A 19,424-nucleotide genomic window follows, 5' to 3' on the forward strand; every position below is an offset into this window, starting at 1 on the left:
TATGAGAGTGCAGTTCCCTTCCGTGTTTTGTATATGTCTAGGGTGGTTACATATTCCTGTGCACCCTTCCCTTGTTTTCAGTTTGTTTGGATTTGAAAGCTGGCATTGTGTGGCTGTTTTAGGGTCTCAGGTATTGGAAAGGACCTTGACGTGGTACCTGAGCTTGTCCCATTTGGCCAGATGCGGTGACTAACCTTTCCATTATTGCTTTTAAATCTTAGCTGAGAGCTTGTAAGTGAGTGCTGGGTTTTCTCTGTGTGTTGTATTAATTTGTTTTGTAATTTTCCATATGGTTCTTGCACCCAGACCTGTCTGGGGTTAACTGCTTGTGGCTCTGGGGACAGCACAGCTTCCTGTGAGTGCCAGTGGCACCCAGGGTTGAGCATGTTGCAGGGTCATGGGATGTGTATCCGGTCCGGTATAAGAGTGCAGTTCCCTTCCGTGTTTTGTATATGTCTAGGGTGGTTACATATTCCTGTGCACCCTTCCCTTGTTTTCAGATTGTTTGGATTTGAAAGCTTGCATTGTGTGGCTGTTTTAGGGTCTCAGGTATTGGAAAGGACCTTGACCTGGTAACTGAGCTTGTCCCATTTGGCCAGATGCGGTGACTAACCTTTCCATTTTTGCTTTTAAATCTTAGCTGAGAGCTTGTAAGTGAGTGCTAGGTTTTCTCTGTGTGTTGTATTAATTTGTTTTGTAATTTATCCTATGGTTCTTGCACCCAGACCTGTCTGGGGTTAACTGCTTGTGGCTCTGGGGATAGCACAGCTTCATGTGAGTGCCAGTGGCACCCAGGGCTGAGCATGTTGCAGGGTCATGGGATGTGTACCCGGTCCGGTATGAGAGTGCAGTTCCCTTCCGTGTTTTGTATATGTCTAGGGTGGTTACATATTCCTGTGCACCCTTCCCTTGTTTTCAGTTTGTTTGGATTTGAAAGCTTGCATTGTGTGGCTGTTTTAGGGTCTCAGGTATTGGAAAGCACCTTGACGTGGTACCTGAGCTTGTCCCATTTGGCCAGATGCGGTGACTAACCTTTCCATTTTTGCTTTTAAATCTTAGCTGAGAGCTTGTAAGTGAGTGCTGGGTTTTCTCTGTGTGTTGTATAATTTGTTTTGTAATTTTCCCTATGGTTCTTGCACCCAGACCTGTCTGGGGTTAACTGCTTGTGGCTCTGGGGACAGCACAGCTTCCTGTGAGTGCCAGTGGCACCCAGGGCTGAGCATGTTGCAGGGTCATGGGATGTGTACCCGGTCCGGTATGAGAGTGCAGTTCCCTTCCGTGTTTTGTATATGTCTAGGGTGGTTACATATTCCTGTACACACTTCCCTTGTTTTCAGTTTGTTTGGATTTGAAAGCTGGCATTGTGTGGCTGTTTTAGGGTCTCAGGTATTGGAAAGGACCTTGATGTGGTACCTGAGCTTGTCCCATTTGGCCAGATGCGGTGACTAACCTTTCCATTTTTGCTTTTAAATCTTAGCTGAGAGCTTGTAAGTGAGTGCTGGGTTTTCTCTGTGTGTTGTATTAATTTGTTTTGTACTTTTCCCTATGGTTCTTGCACCCAGACCTGTCTGGGGTTAACTGCTTGTGGCTCTGGGGACAGCACAGCTTCCTGTGAGTGCCAGTGGCACCCAGGGCTGAGCATGTTGCAGGGTCATGGGATGTGTACCCGGTCCGGTATGAGAGTGCAGTTCCCTTCCGTGTTTTGTATATGTCTAGGGTGGTTACATATTCCTGTGCACCCTTCCCTTGTTTTCAGTTTGTTTGGATTTGAAAGCTTGCATTGTGTGGCTGTTTTAGGGTCTCAAGTATTGGAAAGGACCTTGACGTGGTACCTGAGCTTGTCCCATTTGGCCAGATGCGGTGACTAACCTTTCCATTTTTGCTTTTAAATCTTAGCTGAGAGCTTGTAAGTGAGTGCTGGTTTTCCCTGTGTGTTGTATATATATATATATATATATATATATATATATATATATATATATATATATGCACTACGGAATTTGGCGGTGCTAAGTAGATAAATGATAATAATAAAATATATGTGTGTGTGTGGGTTGTCAGTATATTTATGAAAATCTTAGCAGTGCTATCCAAATAATATATATAAGTTTATGGCAGGGTTATAAACACAATACAAAGAAATAGAAACCCTAATCAACCATGCACCTACTAGACCATACAATTAATATAAATATCTGAATTCTTTTATTTAGTTAATATCCATAAACATATTGAACTATATTTGCAATAAAAGGAAACTAAATAAAAGTTTATATGCGTTAGAACCAACTCTTAAGATATGCTATTCTTCTTACAAAACCCAGAACAATATACCTTCACAATTCAGCCTTATTTATTTAACACAATGGGACTAAAAACCTTTAACATCCAAGCAATACAATTCTAAACAGTGTTTATAAAACAATAGGATAAAATATATATTCTGCTATTTAACTGCAATTTATCCTAATACAAAATTAACCGACAATATCAGAACTTGTATAGATGAGTTACTTAGCCAATTCAGACACAGATTTGAACAAAACCTAGGCTTATAACTACCAATTTAAAATACAATATACTTCACCAATTTTGAACCAATTCGTAGCGGTCTTTAGGTCATCTCATTTGAAAGAAGGTTTTTTTGCACAAATCAAGGATAAGTTTTAAGCTCCTTGCTGAAGTGAACTTTTTTTTTTTTTTCAGGTATATCGCAGCCAAGATCAGATCACTAATTTTCAACAAGTTACAGACAACTCTCTCTTGTGCATTCAACACTCCCATTATATAATCATTGATGACATCATGTGGGTGGCACTACGGGAGCTGACCTTCCCATTGGTTATCTGGGAAGTCTAAATCGGATTGGCCCTTGGAAATTTCATTTTTAACAGCCAGAAAGAACCTTCTGGCTGTAGTTCTCGCAACATAACACCAGGTGGCAGCATACAGTACAACATAGCAATACAATACAGCATTTCTGACATTTTTAAGCAAGTTAATTTTTTTTTTATAAAATGGTTATTTAATCAGATCACACTCTCTGCATTAATCATATATAACCCCAATTACAGATGGTTAATATTAGGTTATTTTTTCTGATTATTCTGATACCAAATATGTTATATTATTAACATTTTATTATATTAAGGTAATTTAACACTGCTAATTATTAGCTTAAAATGCATTATAATTTTATCAGTATTCTGGCATTTCTTTGCAAATAACAGCTTATTTTTATATCTCCAGATTGGTAGTATTTAAAACTCCTGATATTTGCATCCACCCAGATATAGTATGTGACATTTCTGTGTATTTCTTCCTGAATACATAAATCCTGTTTATGTCGATCACATGGGGTCAATCCATGAGGAGTTGTAAGAGTCTTTAAAACAGCATATTTCCTGTTTAGCCAGCAGTGCAGATGTGTATTTGATTTTATTTGTGTCACCTTCCCCCAAGAGGGGTTTTTGCAGTAAGTCTTCAAATAGAGATTCAGTGAGATAGAACTGTTGTATCACACGTGTCAAATTCCAAAGGGGTCCTTGAACACATTCTTTTCTCACCTCACCAAATGTTCTGAGGTTATAAAAATCTGCATATATAGTCAAATGAATAGGGTCACTGAGCTATTTCCTTTAGAAAAGAAATGTTTGTGTTTCAAAAAGGCTCTACTGATCGTCAATCCTGATAGACGTGTATTAGAAGCTGTGTTCAACAAACTCATGTTTAATTAATCCTGAGTTCTCATCTAACATATACAGTGTATAAAATATACATATATATATATATATATATGTACACATATGTAATATTCATCATAATATTCATATACTCTGACATAAATCCCCCTTCCAACTTCAAATAGATGTAGGACACATGTATTTGAATTGGCTTAAAGTCAGTGGTATTTGATGAGGATCAACCGTATACCTCATAGACAGTCTCTTATGAAGAAAGTTTGTTATTTTGAGCTTTCATGTTTATCAGTTAGGCATCTTTAAATTACAGTATGTCTTTAGTGCATTTGGGGATATGACACTTCATTCTCCCTCTATGACTTGTAGTTGGGACCTGGGATGACATGCTCGCAATTGATTGATATGGGCCCATTTATCTATGAAACTTTCATTTTTGGGGATCCGTATTTTATAGGCCACTGGAGATATTTTGTCAGTAATGACGAAAGGACCTTTCCATGAGGGAAGAAATTTCTTCTCCCTAACCTGATCTCTTCCAAAGTTATAAAGATAAACTTTATCATTTATTTCATATTCCTTTTTGGATGTTTTGAGATCATAATAGGTTTTAGTGGCAGTTGCGGCTCTTTCTAAATTCCTTTGAGCAAATGCAAAGGCATATTGCAGGTGTTTTCTTAAGTTCTCCACATATTGATGTGTATTAGCAGCGTTTATCAAGTTTTGGTCTGATGTACGGTATAGCAGATGCTGAGGTAGAACCATTCTTCTACCAGTCATCAGTTCAAAAGGTGACATCTTGGTAGCACTACTTGGAGTTGCTCTTAATGCCATTAAGACTAGAGGTAGTTTTATATCCCAGTCTTTACCTGTTTCACTCACAAACTTTTTGAGGATTTTAACAATGGATTGGTTGTAACGCTCTACACCACCACTTGAGGCAGCTCTATAAGCAATATGGAGCTTTCTTTTAACCCCTAGTATTTTCCACATTTTTGTCATCACTTCGCTAGTGAAGTGGGTCCCCCGATCTGATTCGATTCTTTGGGGCAAACCAAATCTGGAAAATACATGGTTGATGAGCAATGCTGCACATGTTTCAGCACTATTGTTAGGTGCACTAATGCACTCTACCCATTTAGTGAACAGGCATGTCACTGTTAACATGTACTTGTTACCTCTTGATGACCTTGTTACCGGACCAATAAAATCAATTTGTATATCTGACCATGGCATTACCATCCCCCTTTTCTGCAATGGCGCTCTATGCGTTGGGGCAGTGGGTTGGAACTGTGGACAGATTAAACACCCTTGACAGTAGGTTTGAACATCTTTCAACATGTGTGGCCAAAAAGCGTAGTCACGCAATATTTCGTACGTGAGTTTGGCACCGCGATGACCAGATGTGGGAGCATCATGGGCATGTTGAAGCATTAGACCTCTGAACTTGGTGGGTACTACCCACTGTTGGATGCCAGTTTTGGAGGTTCTAATTAACAAACCATCCTGTAATTTGAATTGTGATTTAGATTTTATTAAGATTCTCAGATCTTCTTTGCCAATACAATCATCTTTTGAGATGGGGTTGCTTTCAGGATCTTCTATGTGTTTATAGAAGATGCCTACAATGGGGTCTTCTTTTTGACTAGTGATCAGGTCCTCACTAGGAGAATCCTGACTCCATTGTACCAAGTTAGGCTCACTCTGTTGTTTTGCCTGGTTTCTGGTAATGGCTTCTACCTGAATTGCACCCATTAAGTGTTCAATATTAAGGAGTTCTCCAGTTATGGCTCCTTGTTTGGCTAATGAGTCCGCAAGGTCATTGCCTTCCTTATCAGGACCTAAAACTCTGGAATGACCCTTGGTCTTTTTCCAGTGTATGGTTAAATCATTGGATACTACCAGATTATCAATCTCGCAGAACAATTTGCCATGCTTGACTGGTTTGTTATTGCTTTTCTGCATGCCATTTCTTTTCCAAGTTGGCAGGTATTCAACAAAACTGTCACGCACATAATTTGAGTCAGTTATGATCACAAATTCATGAATACCATGTTCAATAGCCATTTCAATGGTTTTGAAAACAGCAGTTAGTTCTGCAACTTGACTGGATCTTGGTCCAATGTTGAAACCTACAGATATATTTGAGAATCCATTTGCCCCAGTTATACCAATGCCAGCGACTAGTCTGCGCTCATTATCAATAGTGGCATGGTAAGAACAACCATCAACATATACCCAAGGTAATGTTTGACAATGGTCTTCATTGTACATTTTATATGGGGAAAGCAATTGTTCTTCCAGAAAATCATCTTCTGATAATTTTTCCCCAGGATCTCTAGCAGTACAGTCGTGGAGCTCAGCAAGCCCTTGTGCGACTGGATTCTTTTTATTCTGCTTGTAGCGAATTTCTAAGGGCCAGCCTTGTAAGGAAAGAGTCCACGCTGTTATGCGGCTATTAGACAAATTCCCATCTCTTATTCTCTCACTTTGCAAATATAGCAAAGGCTGGTGGGCCGTTTCTACAATAATTTTCTCGCCCTGTATATAGCTGCGGAAATTTTGTAGAGCCCATACAGTAGATAAGAGGGCTTTTTCGCAATCGTTAAACTTTATTTCTACTGGGGATAGATTTTTGCTCGCATAAGCAATGGCTTTGTTCAAATTATCATGCTTTTGGTATAGTACAGCACTCATGCTTATATCTGTGTAACCTGTCTCTAAGAAGAAAGGTTTACCACCTTCAGGGTACGCTAAGCAAGGTGCTTGAGTGAGTTTTCTCTTCAGCTCTCTGATGGCTGTCTCTTGAGACTCACTCCAGTGCCATTTCACATCTTTCTTTAGAAGAAGTAGTAGTGGTTTAGCTAATTCCGCATAATTATCAATGAATTTGCGAGAATAATTCGTCATACCCAGGAATGATCTCAATTCCTTTAAGTTAGTTGGGTTTTTAGAATTCACTATCGCTTCCACCTTTTTCTTCTGGGGATTTAATCCGTCAGAGGTAACTTCATGTCCCAAGAAGTTTACACGAGTGCGGCACCATTGAGCTTTTTGCAGGGATAATTTGACACCTGCCCTTTTAAGTTGGCTGAGGACGTGTTTAAGCTCTGCGATGTGTTTTTCAAAGTCTGTGCTTTTGATTAAAACATCATCAACATAAGATAAGGTCCCCCTTTCCAGTGCGTCAGGCATAGCCTTATGCATGAATACAGCAAATTCATGTCCAGAATTTATGTATCCAAATGGAAGTCTCTGGAATGCATACTGAACCTTTTGGAAGGAGAATGCTAGCTTATATTGGTCCTCTTCATGTACCTTTATGGTCCAATATCCCTGTGCACAATCAATGGCAGTGAATATTTTGGATCCCTGCATTTGTGCTAGGCACTGGTCAATGTATGGTACAGGCCAGCCAGACATGTATACTCGTTTGTTTAGCTGTCTTAAGTCAGCACACAAACGCCATTGTCCATTGGGCTTAAGGACACCTAGAATAGGATTATTATAAGAGCTGTGCACCTGTCTGATAATACCTCTTTCTTCCAAATTCCTTATGATCTCTGCAAGAGAATCATATGAGGCTAAGGGAAGTCTGTATTGTTTGACAAATACAGGTGGTGCATCGGGATCTGTTTGTATTCTTGCAATGTGCAAGTCTGTAGTACCACAGTCATAAGAATCCTTAGCAAAAATATCCTTGTACTCCATCAGGAGTTCTCGCAGCTGTTGGCGTTCATCATCGCTGGAACAGCCATTAGCTAAGGATATTTGCTCTTCGACTATTTGCTGAAATCCTGGAAAGATTTCAGGCTGTCCTATTTCATAGGCTTCTTCCAGTCTAGAGGTGAGATCCCCTTGATTATAGTTTACATTGCTCCCATGACTCTGGGTATTGGGGTAATCTTGCTGTTTGATTGGCTGATCAAACACTAGAGAGGCTTCTTCAATTTTACAGATGCCTTCCTCTGAGCTGAAGGGATAAATAGATTGAACATTAAATAGACCCTCTGGCATAGATGCAAAGGATTGTTCTATTAATTGTTCTTCAGTTAGGTATCCTTCAGGTATTAGCCCAATTACATTATTCTGGAATCCAAAAGTGTAATAACTTGATTCCAGTGCATATCCTATGGTAGTTCCCTTGGATAATGTTATATCCTGTGGGGTCATGTTATGCACAATAATATGTATTGGAACAGTTCCAATATTCACCATAGGAGTGTAGGTTACTGTGACACCCAGATTTTGTATTCTATGGGAGAGGCAAATCAGTGTTTCAGAAGTTTTTAATTTCTGACCTCTCTTTACCTGTAAGGGTAACAGAAATTTATCAGCCCCAGCAGGAATTATAACATCGCTAGATACCTGCATATTCACAGCATATGGCAATTGCTGGTTTGATTTCAGGGCTGCATTTTCATCCTGAAATACTTCAGGGTCCCCCTTTAACCTGCTCCAGAGGCAAGAATTAATCAGATCTATTTGTATGGCATATCTATGTAAGATATCATTGCCAATGTATATTTGATTATGGGGAGTATTTAAAACTAAAAACAGGTGCTTCACTGACTTATTACCAAGAGAGATAGATAATAAGCACTTAGCTGTGATGTTATAGCTTTCAGACCTGTCATCCAGGCCGTTGACACAGTGGTCTTGGGGAGAAAGATATTTAATCACTTTAGGTTCAGCTATTTGCTCTAATAAACCTTCGCTTATATAGCTAGCTTCCTGTTTTAGGTTTATTTTAGCATACTTGGTTTTACCAAGGTCATGTACTTGTATAGGGATAAATAGATCCTCTTTAACTCTCTCAATCCCTGTGAGGTATTGAGCATGGTCTCCCCCTTTAGGGATTTTAGGATCCCCCTTGTGGAGTGATATGGTTAATATATCGCCATCTAGGGAGATATTCGCTATCTTTCCAGGCGATATTTTAAAAGTATTACCATCAGAGCCACTAAAAGGAGTCTGATCATCTATTTGTAGAATAGTGATTTCAGGTGTAGAGTTATTCCTGAAATGAATCTCCACAGCATCTGGTTTCTCTTCCACCACGTGACAGCTGTGTCGGGTGCGAGATGTACCAGATTTTTCATAATTGATAGGCCGTTTAACTTGCGACCAAATTACATTATTTATGCAATCAATTATGGTGCTTAATCGCTTCAGGAGATCACTACCAATAATTAAACGATCAGTTGGCAGATCCACTATAATGACAGGGTGTCTTATGACCCTGTTCCCCAATTTAAATTTTAACCAGGCAATACCGTAGACTTTTAGGGAATCACCCCCAACACTTATCAGAGAACCGTCAAATTCTTTTATTTTAGGTTTGTGGGGTGTTAGCTCATTTAGCTGTGTGTAGTATCTGTGGGATAAGATAGTTGCCTGTGACCCAGTGTCAATTAATCCCCTGATAGGGTTGGAGACTGAATCTTGCAGCTCAACTAGTACATAATATCTTCCTGCAGTTTCTATCATTTCACACATAAAATTTGCATTCTCATACATTTGTGGGCTTCGCCACGTATTACCTGAGTTTGCCATGCTTTCCGATGCAGAAGAAGCTTCATACCTACCTGTTTCCTCTATGACAGGGTCGGCTGGATTCTTTTGTACTGCATCTGTGGAAACAAGGTTAAGAGAGAGCTGCAAAGGAAGAGATTTGTTAACTTTTTCCGGCTGATGTCGCTCATTGTCACAGCTAATTTGTCCGTTTCCGGTCTGTGGGGAGATAACATGATTAGTATCATTGATATTTATTACTACATTTTGTATATCTCTCCCCTCCCCTTCAGGTGATACTGCAGTATTTATGACTGTGCCTGTGGTCCACTGCTGACCACTGGCTGTACCCCTAAAAAAGTATTGTTCGGTTGCTGAGCCGTAGATTTTTGACTCATATTAGCGATTTGTTCGCTCAACCGATTTAATTGGGTAAACAGCATATCTACCTGATTGTACAAGTTACCTCTACCCCTGGGCCTATCTCTTGGTGCCCCATTGTACTGATTCCTGGACCATTGCGTTCCCTCAGAATCAGGGCCACTATTTCTATTCTGGCGTGGTTGCCCCTGGGGTTCAGCTTGTTCAGTATTAATATTTTGGGGAGCATTATATACCTGGGGTGTCTGGTTACCCTGAGAATATCTTCGCCGTTTATTGTATCTACCCTTGCGCGGATACCAATTATTTGGTGAGTATTCTCTTTGTGAGTAATTATTCACCTGATTATGTCCCCCACTTTGGTTATAGTCTCCCTGCACCTCAACCTGTGTAGGGGGAGGGGCAGAATTAAACCTCTGTGGAGATGGCCTGTTTTGACTGGCCACCTCTGCATAAGTCCTCTTGTTAGACTCCAAATTGAGGGGGCTAGGTGATACCCTAGTTTCTGCCACAATTTTGGGTTTTGACTCCTTTTTAACCCCCTGTTCACTGGATTGCTGAATAGAGTATAATTTTGTACTCTCTTTGATCAGCCATTCCAATGAGCAGTCCTCATCAAAATCTCTAGCTAAGTTAATTTTGATGGGTGTAGGTAGTGCTTCAAAAAATACATTTACAAATTCTGAGCCATCAAATCTGGGATTATCTTCAGCCATACTGTACGCATTTTTCAATACAGAAAGGAATTCGACTGGACTCTGATTCGCACGACACTTTAAACCATATACCGCTATTTTCGCGGCAGTTTTAGTGCGATATTGCCCGAATTCTTTTCTGCATTGTTGTTTTACCCCATTCCAGGAATGAATATTCATATCCTTTAGTGAAGCAAAGAATTTGTGATGCTTACTGTCAAATACCCAAGGCAGAAATTCAATTTTCAATTTCTCACTTGTAACATTCATTATAGCTAACGCATTTTCAAAAGCCTGTAAATGATCAATTACAGATGTTGTTCCCTTATTGGAGAATATAGGTACTGCGCGTTGTACGAAGGTGATTATTTTATGGGAATCATAGACTTTATCAGACTTATTTTGGGATTCTCTGTTAGAGTTTCCCTCCCCCGCATCAGCTGCACTACAGCTGTCCTCTGGATTTACATCCTGAGGGGATTGTCTATTTGGGAAATCTACTTCTGACCCGTTAGGGGTCATTTGTCTATGTTGTTCTATATATTTTCGTACCTCGTCCCTGACGCGTTCGCTAAAGGAGTTAGCATTATCTGTATTATTCTCATTGCTAATATAGGGGTTTTCATTATGGCGATATGACCTTTTTAAATCGCTTAGTTCTCTCTGGCTTTGCGCAAGCTGTTTATTTAAATCTTGTATCTGCGCGATTAAGTCCATATTGTGCTTATCTAAGGTGGCTAGGTTTTGGGCAAATTCATCCATTTTATTTTTGGCTATTTTTAAACCCTCTTCGCGTCTGCGCGAGGAACGAATACTATTTTCTAGCTCCTGTATTTGCAATCGTTTGTCTGTGACACAAAACGACATTTCGTCAATTATGCATATTAAAAGGGGCCAGGATTTTAGTATTAGTTCGTCTCGCTTTTTGGGAGCTTCGCATTGATTAATCATTAATAATTCCTGGAAGAATTCATTCTCTTCATTCCACATATTATTATTAACGGTAATATTTTTAGCCCTAGTTTCAAGCATATCCATAAAATCATTTAATTCACCCGCAATATTAAACTTCCCTTTAAGGTAACTTAAGATATCTTTCTTAAGGACCTGACCTTTAGTAATAGGTATGGTTATGGGACCAATTTCATTGCTATGTATAGAATTAAATGAGTCACTTCTGGCTACAGACATTATTGTATTGGTTTAGTATTTATTTAACTAAAATGCTAATACAATTTTTGCCAATAAAAAGAGAGAAGGAAAAATTTTATATTTCAAAAAAATATTATTAATTTTGAAATATGAAAAATTAATATTCCAAAATATGAGAAATTAATATTTTTGATTAACTTTGAAAATATGAAAAATCAATATTTTTGATTAATTTTGAAATATGAAAAATTAATATTTTTATTAATTTTTCAAAATTAATCTTTAATAATATTTCAAGATATTAATGTCAATCTCGAAATATGAAAATTAATATTTCAACTTTTCAAAAAAAAAAAAAATTATATCTTCAAAATATTAATATCGAAATATGAATTATTTTTTTTTTTTTCTCTTTTATAATAATTTCTATTTACTTACAAATATATTATATCAATTATGATGGATATTATTAAATCTCAGAAAAAGTGCCTCCAATTATTATGTCAGTATATTTATGAAAATCTTAGCAGTGCTATCCAAATAATATATATAAGTTTATGGCAGGGTTATAAACACAATACAAAGAAATAGAAACCCTAATCAACCATGCACCTACTAGACCATACAATTAATATAAATATCTGAATTCTTTTATTTAGTTAATATCCATAAACATATTGAACTATATTTGCAATAAAAGGAAACTAAATAAAAGTTTATATGCGTTAGAACCAACTCTTAAGATATGCTATTCTTCTTACAAAACCCAGAACAATATACCTTCACAATTCAGCCTTATTTATTTAACACAATGGGACTAAAAACCTTTAACATCCAAGCAATACAATTCTAAACAGTGTTTATAAAACAATAGGATAAAATATATATTCTGCTATTTAACTGCAATTTATCCTAATACAAAATTAACCGACAATATCAGAACTTGTATAGATGAGTTACTTAGCCAATTCAGACACAGATTTGAACAAAACCTAGGCTTATAACTACCAATTTAAAATACAATATACTTCACCAATTTTGAACCAATTCGTAGCGGTCTTTAGGTCATCTCATTTGAAAGAAGGTTTTTTTGCACAAATCAAGGATAAGTTTTAAGCTCCTTGCTGAAGTGAACTTTTTTTTTTTTTTCAGGTATATCGCAGCCAAGATCAGATCACTAATTTTCAACAAGTTACAGACAACTCTCTCTTGTGCATTCAACACTCCCATTATATAATCATTGATGACATCATGTGGGTGGCACTACGGGAGCTGACCTTCCCATTGGTTATCTGGGAAGTCTAAATCGGATTGGCCCTTGGAAATTTCATTTTTAACAGCCAGAAAGAACCTTCTGGCTGTAGTTCTCGCAACATAACACCAGGTGGCAGCATACAGTACAACATAGCAATACAATACAGCATTTCTGACATTTTTAAGCAAGTTAATTTTTTTTTTATAAAATGGTTATTTAATCAGATCACACTCTCTGCATTAATCATATATAACCCCAATTACAGATGGTTAATATTAGGTTATTTTTTCTGATTATTCTGATACCAAATATGTTATATTATTAACATTTTATTATATTAAGGTAATTTAACACTGCTAATTATTAGCTTAAAATGCATTATAATTTTATCAGTATTCTGGCATTTCTTTGCAAATAACAGCTTATTTTTATATCTCCAGATTGGTAGTATTTAAAACTCCTGATATTTGCATCCACCCAGATATAGTATGTGACATTTCTGTGTATTTCTTCCTGAATACATAAATCCTGTTTATGTCGATCACATGGGGTCAATCCATGAGGAGTTGTAAGAGTCTTTAAAACAGCATATTTCCTGTTTAGCCAGCAGTGCAGATGTGTATTTGATTTTATTTGTGTCACCTTCCCCCAAGAGGGGTTTTTGCAGTAAGTCTTCAAATAGAGATTCAGTGAGATAGAACTGTTGTATCACACGTGTCAAATTCCAAAGGGGTCCTTGAACACATTCTTTTCTCACCTCACCAAATGTTCTGAGGTTATAAAAATCTGCATATATAGTCAAATGAATAGGGTCACTGAGCTATTTCCTTTAGAAAAGAAATGTTTGTGTTTCAAAAAGGCTCTACTGATCGTCAATCCTGATAGACGTGTATTAGAAGCTGTGTTCAACAAACTCATGTTTAATTAATCCTGAGTTCTCATCTAACATATACAGTGTATAAAATATACATATATATATATATATGTACACATATGTAATATTCATCATAATATTCATATACTCTGACAGGGTGTGGGTGTATATATATATATATATATATATCACATACTGTGCCAGCTAGTACACTCTCCAGAGGCATATCTTGTGAAATATTAATATCGCAGAAGCCATATGTGTGTGTGCACATAGGTGACTGTGGGTCCTTATGAATGTCTATGACCGGGGGGGGGCTTTATGGATTCTTGCACCAAGGCCCTGGAGTTTCTAGTTACGCCTCTGACTCAGAATAAAACCAAAGTAAGAAATAATTTCCTTTAAATGATTCTTATCTGACATTTTAAATCTGGTCAATAAGCATAATCTGTCTTTTTGATTTAGTTTGTTAATATGTTTTGTAAAAAAAAACAGTAGGATTTTTCTTTCATGATTCAGATATAGCATATCATTGTAAACAACTTTCTAATTTTGGTGCAAAGAAAGACAGCGCCTCATTGTGCAAGTAGGTTCCAGAAGAAGGAATCACAGTGAAAAAATAACAGATGTAAATATACTCACAAGAGAATTGGCACCCTTGTTGAAAGAGGTGCGAATAAGCAGACTGACGTTTTATTCAGCAGTCAGTACGCTGTAACCAGATGGTATCCAGATTTCCAGGCGAGCGGCTGTGGGCTCTCCTCCGTAGATAAAGTCAGAATCCTCTGGAGCCATGCTGTATGGGAAAGCAGCGAGCAGCTACTCTCTGCGTGTAACAAACACTAGAAACTGGTGTTTGGAAAAAACAGTCCTCGATGAGATAGAAAAGATAAAACTGTCTACCAGTGGCAGAGTAGGCTTGGCAAGCAAAATAGAAAGCCGGTGCAAGTCAGGCTGGAGTATAATAAAATAAAAACAATTTATTACATGAGCTTTAGACGCGTTTCTCGGCCACAAGCTCCTGGCCGTTTCATCAAGTAAGATATATTACACATGCAGTTGCAAAACACATTTAAAAAGCCTGCCAAGATGTTTGATTGGTCAATGTCAGACCAATCACAAATTGTGATCAAACGAAAAGTAACAATGTCTAGACAGATGGTATAAAATTCAAATTTTTTTAAAATGTATATTGATAGACTAAAACTGAGAACATTATAAGGATTAACCAATTTGGTATTGTTTGTGGGAAATTTTAAAATTATATGCAAAAAGTAACAAAAACAGATGGCAAGAAAAATAAAAATAAAAATAAAAATGATGGTGCTCTGATAATATGAAAAATAAATATACCTCATATAATATTCATTGTTTATATTATGTCATAGGTAAAAAAAAACTATAAAAAACAGAATATAGAGAAATTAATCCTTGTTTAATATGTATATGTGTTATAGATCCTAATAATTGGAGATTCTCTCATGGGCAAAATCGTGTCATTATGTAACCTCCCTACTTGCTTATTCTATTAAAAGGCACTACAATGATCTAAAAATCTTATTGTAGTAAATCCTGTGTAATGTAAATCAGGAATTAGTAGAGGCACTATTTTGGAGGGCTCCTATAAATGTCGAGATTTAAAACTGTGCTGATATCATGTATTGAATAGCAAGAACCAAAAGCTAAAAAATGCTAAAAAATGTATCAGGGGACAACAAAGCATCGCCAGATCACACCACATTTATAATTGGTCATAAAATGATAGTTGCAATGCAAACCAGTCATTTGTGATACTGTTAGATAAATGTTAATTATCACAATACTTTTGTACAGGGATAAAAAGGGATAGACAAGTGTGTTATAAAAATGCATTTATACAGGGTAATGGAAAATTGATGGTGAGATGGACAAATAATTTGTCAATACTAATACATATTGTTAAACCTAGGTGAGAAATAAAACTTAGCAAATAGAAGAATTATTGTTTGGTTATAAAAATACCTATGGAACTATAATATATAGAAGATTCATTGAAATGAATATTGGACTTAGTAATAGTGACATTACAGATGGGTCTAAAATAGTTGGAGAGTTGGCTAGTGTAGATATTCAAATTGGATGTTTAATTGAATGCCGCTAGGTCTAAGTTAGAATTAAGGCCAAATGGATATAGAGTTTTCAGTTTATGGATCCAAAAAGTTTCTCGAATCCTTAGCTGGATGGAGGTACGACCTACGTACTGAATCCCACAGCAACACTCCAGAATGTATACGACATAGACAGAATTACAGTTCATAAATCTAGTGATATTAAAAACTTCTCCACTAACAAAAGACTGAAAAGTCTTTTTCCCAGATGTTATAACTTTACATGTGTTACACTTCTTTTGTCCACATTAATAAACCCCTATTCTTTCCAAAAAAGAAGGAGTAGTTTTCTGCTTTGTCATGAGTTGTGAGTTGAGTAAAGTATGTTTAACCTTTTTACTCAGTGCAAGTTTGCTTCTAAGTGTTGGTGCTTTAGTGTATACAATCTTTGGATGATCTCCCAAAAGGGTCTTCAAAATGGGGTCTCTCCTAATAATATGCCAATGTTTGTTGATGGCTTCCTGTATCTGTGTGTAGTTGGAATTGTATTGGGTTATAAACAATGGTTCTGAAGAATAATTTTCATCTTTATTTTTAATTTGTTTATTTTTGCTTAGCAGTTTATCCCTGTCTAGGTCTCTAACTTTGTTCAGACAATTATCCAAGAGGTCAGTGGGATAACCCTTTTCAATGAATCTTTCATATATTATATAGCTTTGTTCCTCGAACAAAGTCGAGTCTGAACAGTTGCGTTTGATCCTTTCAAATTGGCTGTATGGGATATTGGATAACCATTTCTTGTGATGGTTACTTGTGTAATCTAAGTAGCTGTTGCTGTCCACTTTTTTAAAAAATGTTTTAGAGCTGAGATTGCCATCTTTGTCCCAACTCAAAGTCAAATCTAAGAAATCTATTGTCTCTACACTGATATTGGCTGTGAAAGTGAGGCCCATGTTGTTATTGTTCATAGATTCTGTAAATGTATATGCTGATGCTAGGTCGCCCTTCCAGATGAAAATCAAATCATCAATGTAGCGGCCATAGTGCACTAGACTCGGGGTTTATTAATGTGGACAAAAGAAGTGTAACACATGTAAAGTTATAACATCTGGGAAAAAGACTTTTCAGTCTTTTGTTAGTGGAGAAGTTTTTAATATCACTAGATTTATGAACTGTAATTCTGTCTATGTCGTATACGTTCTGGAGTGTTGCTGTGGGATTCAGTACGTAAGTCGTACCTCTAGGAAGGCAAAGGTGCGCTGGGGGGAACACTGGCGTAATTGTAAAAACTGTACTAAAAAAAAGATTAAGCACAGTATTCCTGAACACTGTTTAAACAAACACAAGGGAAACTTTGACATTTTCAAATTTTACCCTATCAATTATATTCCGCCTTCTACAGACTATAATAGAATCATCCAGCTAAGGATTCGAGAAACTTTTTGGATCCATAAACTGAAAACTCTATATCCATTTGGCCTTAATTCTAACTTAGACCTAGCGGCATTCAATTAAACATCCAATTTGAATATCTACACTAGCCAACTCTCCAACTATTTTAGACCCATCTGTAATGTCACTATTACTAAGTCCAATATTCATTTCAATGAATCTTCTATATATTATAGTTCCATGGGTATTTTTATAACCAAACAATAATTCTTCTATTTGCTAAGTTTTATTTCTCACCTAGGTTTATCAATATGTAGTAGTATTGACAAATTATTTGTCCATCTCACCATCAATTTTCCATTACCCTGTATAAATGCATTTTTATAACACACACTTGTCTATCCCTTTTTATCCCTGTACAAAAGTATTGTGATAATTAACATTTATCTAACAGTATCACAAATGACTGGTTTGCATTGCAACTATCATTTTATGACCAATTATAAATGTGGTGTGATCTGGCGATGCTTTGTTGTCCCCTGATACATTTTTTAGCATTTTTTAGCTTTTGGTTCTTGCTATTCAATACATGATATCAGCACGGTTTTAAATCTCGACATTTATAGGAGCCCTCCAAAATAGTGCCTCTACTAATTCCTGATTTACATTACACAGGATTTACTACAATAAGATTTTTAGATCAATGTAGTGCCTTTTAATAGAATAAGCAAGTAGGGAGGTTACATAATGACACGATTTTGCCCATGAGAGAATCTCCAATTATTAGGATCTATAACACATATACATATTAAACAAGGATTAATTTCTCTATATTCTGTTTTTTATAGGTTTTTACCTATGACATAATATAAACAATGAATATTATATGAGGTATATTTATTTTTCATATTATCAGAGCACCATCATTTTTATTTTTATTTTTCTTGCCATCTGTTTTTGTTACTTTTTGCATATAATTTTAAAATTTCCCACAAACAATACCAAATTGGTTAATCCTTATATTGTTCTCAGTTTTAGTCTATCAATATACATTTTAAAAAAATTTGAATTTCAACCGTTAGAACGTAACTTCACTTTTTATTATTTTTTGAATAACCAATTATTTATCTAGGCGATGTTTCCAATTTATTTCTCAGATCAAGCGCACTGTAGGTTAAGGTCAAATACAATTTGTTGCATGTATATAGATACATTAGACAGTTTAGTTTTTTACTGCGCTATTTGTATTGTTAATTTTATACCATCTGTCTAGACATTGTTACTTTTCGATTGATCACAGTTTGTGATTGGTCTGACATTGACCAATCAAACATCTTGGCAGGCTTTTTAAATGTGTTTTGCAACTGCATGTGTAATATATCTTACTTGATGAAACGGCCAGGAGCTTTTGGCCGAGAAATGCATCTAAAGCTCATGTAATAAATTGTTTTTATTTTATTATACTCCAGCATGACTTGATCCGGCTTTTTATTTTGCTTGCCAAGCCTACTCTGCCACTGGTAGACAGTTTTATCTTTTCTATCTCATCGAGGACTGTTTTTTCCAAACACTAGTTTCTAGTGTTTGCTACACACAGAGAGTAGCTGCTCGCTGCTTTCCCATACAGCACGGCTCCAGAGGATTCTGACTTTATCTACGGAGGAGAGCCCACAGCCGCTCACCTGGAAATCTGGATGCCATCTGGTTACAGCGTACTGACTGCTGAATAAAACGTCAGTCTGCTTATTCGCACCTCTTTCAACAAGGGTGCCAATACTCTTGTGAGTATATTTACATCTGTTATTTTTTCACTGTGATTCCTTCTTCTGGAACCTACTTGCACAATGAGGCGCTGTCTTTCTTTGCACCATTTTTAAGATACCGTGTCCTGATCAGACATCTCCAAGACTAGCTGCCTACTGCATTTTGAATATTCTCATTCGAACATTTCCACTGGGACAAGAATTTTCAACTTTTCTTCAGAGACACTGACGGCCCAAGTCATTATTCTCCAACATCCCTTCTGGTACTTTTATTACGATAAGCACTTTTTTACTAATTGTTCTACTATTCTATGTTATTTTGTTATTTTGTTTTTTGATTGTGTACACACATTTTATTGGTATAGCAACCATTTATTATTATTCATTATTACTACACAAGTAGTGCTATTATACACAATGGCTGCACTGTTTCGTTTTTAGCATGAGAATCTAACTTTCGGCTACACCACATATATTATTTATTACACATCCCCTTCTTTTTTCTCACATTTAGTGATTCACACCATACGTTTCATGTATTTTTGTCACTTGCATTTGCACTCTCAAACACAGAGTGGGGACCAATCAGTCTGATCCTATTATAAATCTTTAT

The sequence above is a fragment of the Bombina bombina genome, chromosome 1 (assembly GCF_027579735.1).
Source record: "Bombina bombina isolate aBomBom1 chromosome 1, aBomBom1.pri, whole genome shotgun sequence".
In the NCBI taxonomy this organism is placed as follows: Eukaryota; Metazoa; Chordata; class Amphibia; order Anura; family Bombinatoridae; genus Bombina; species Bombina bombina.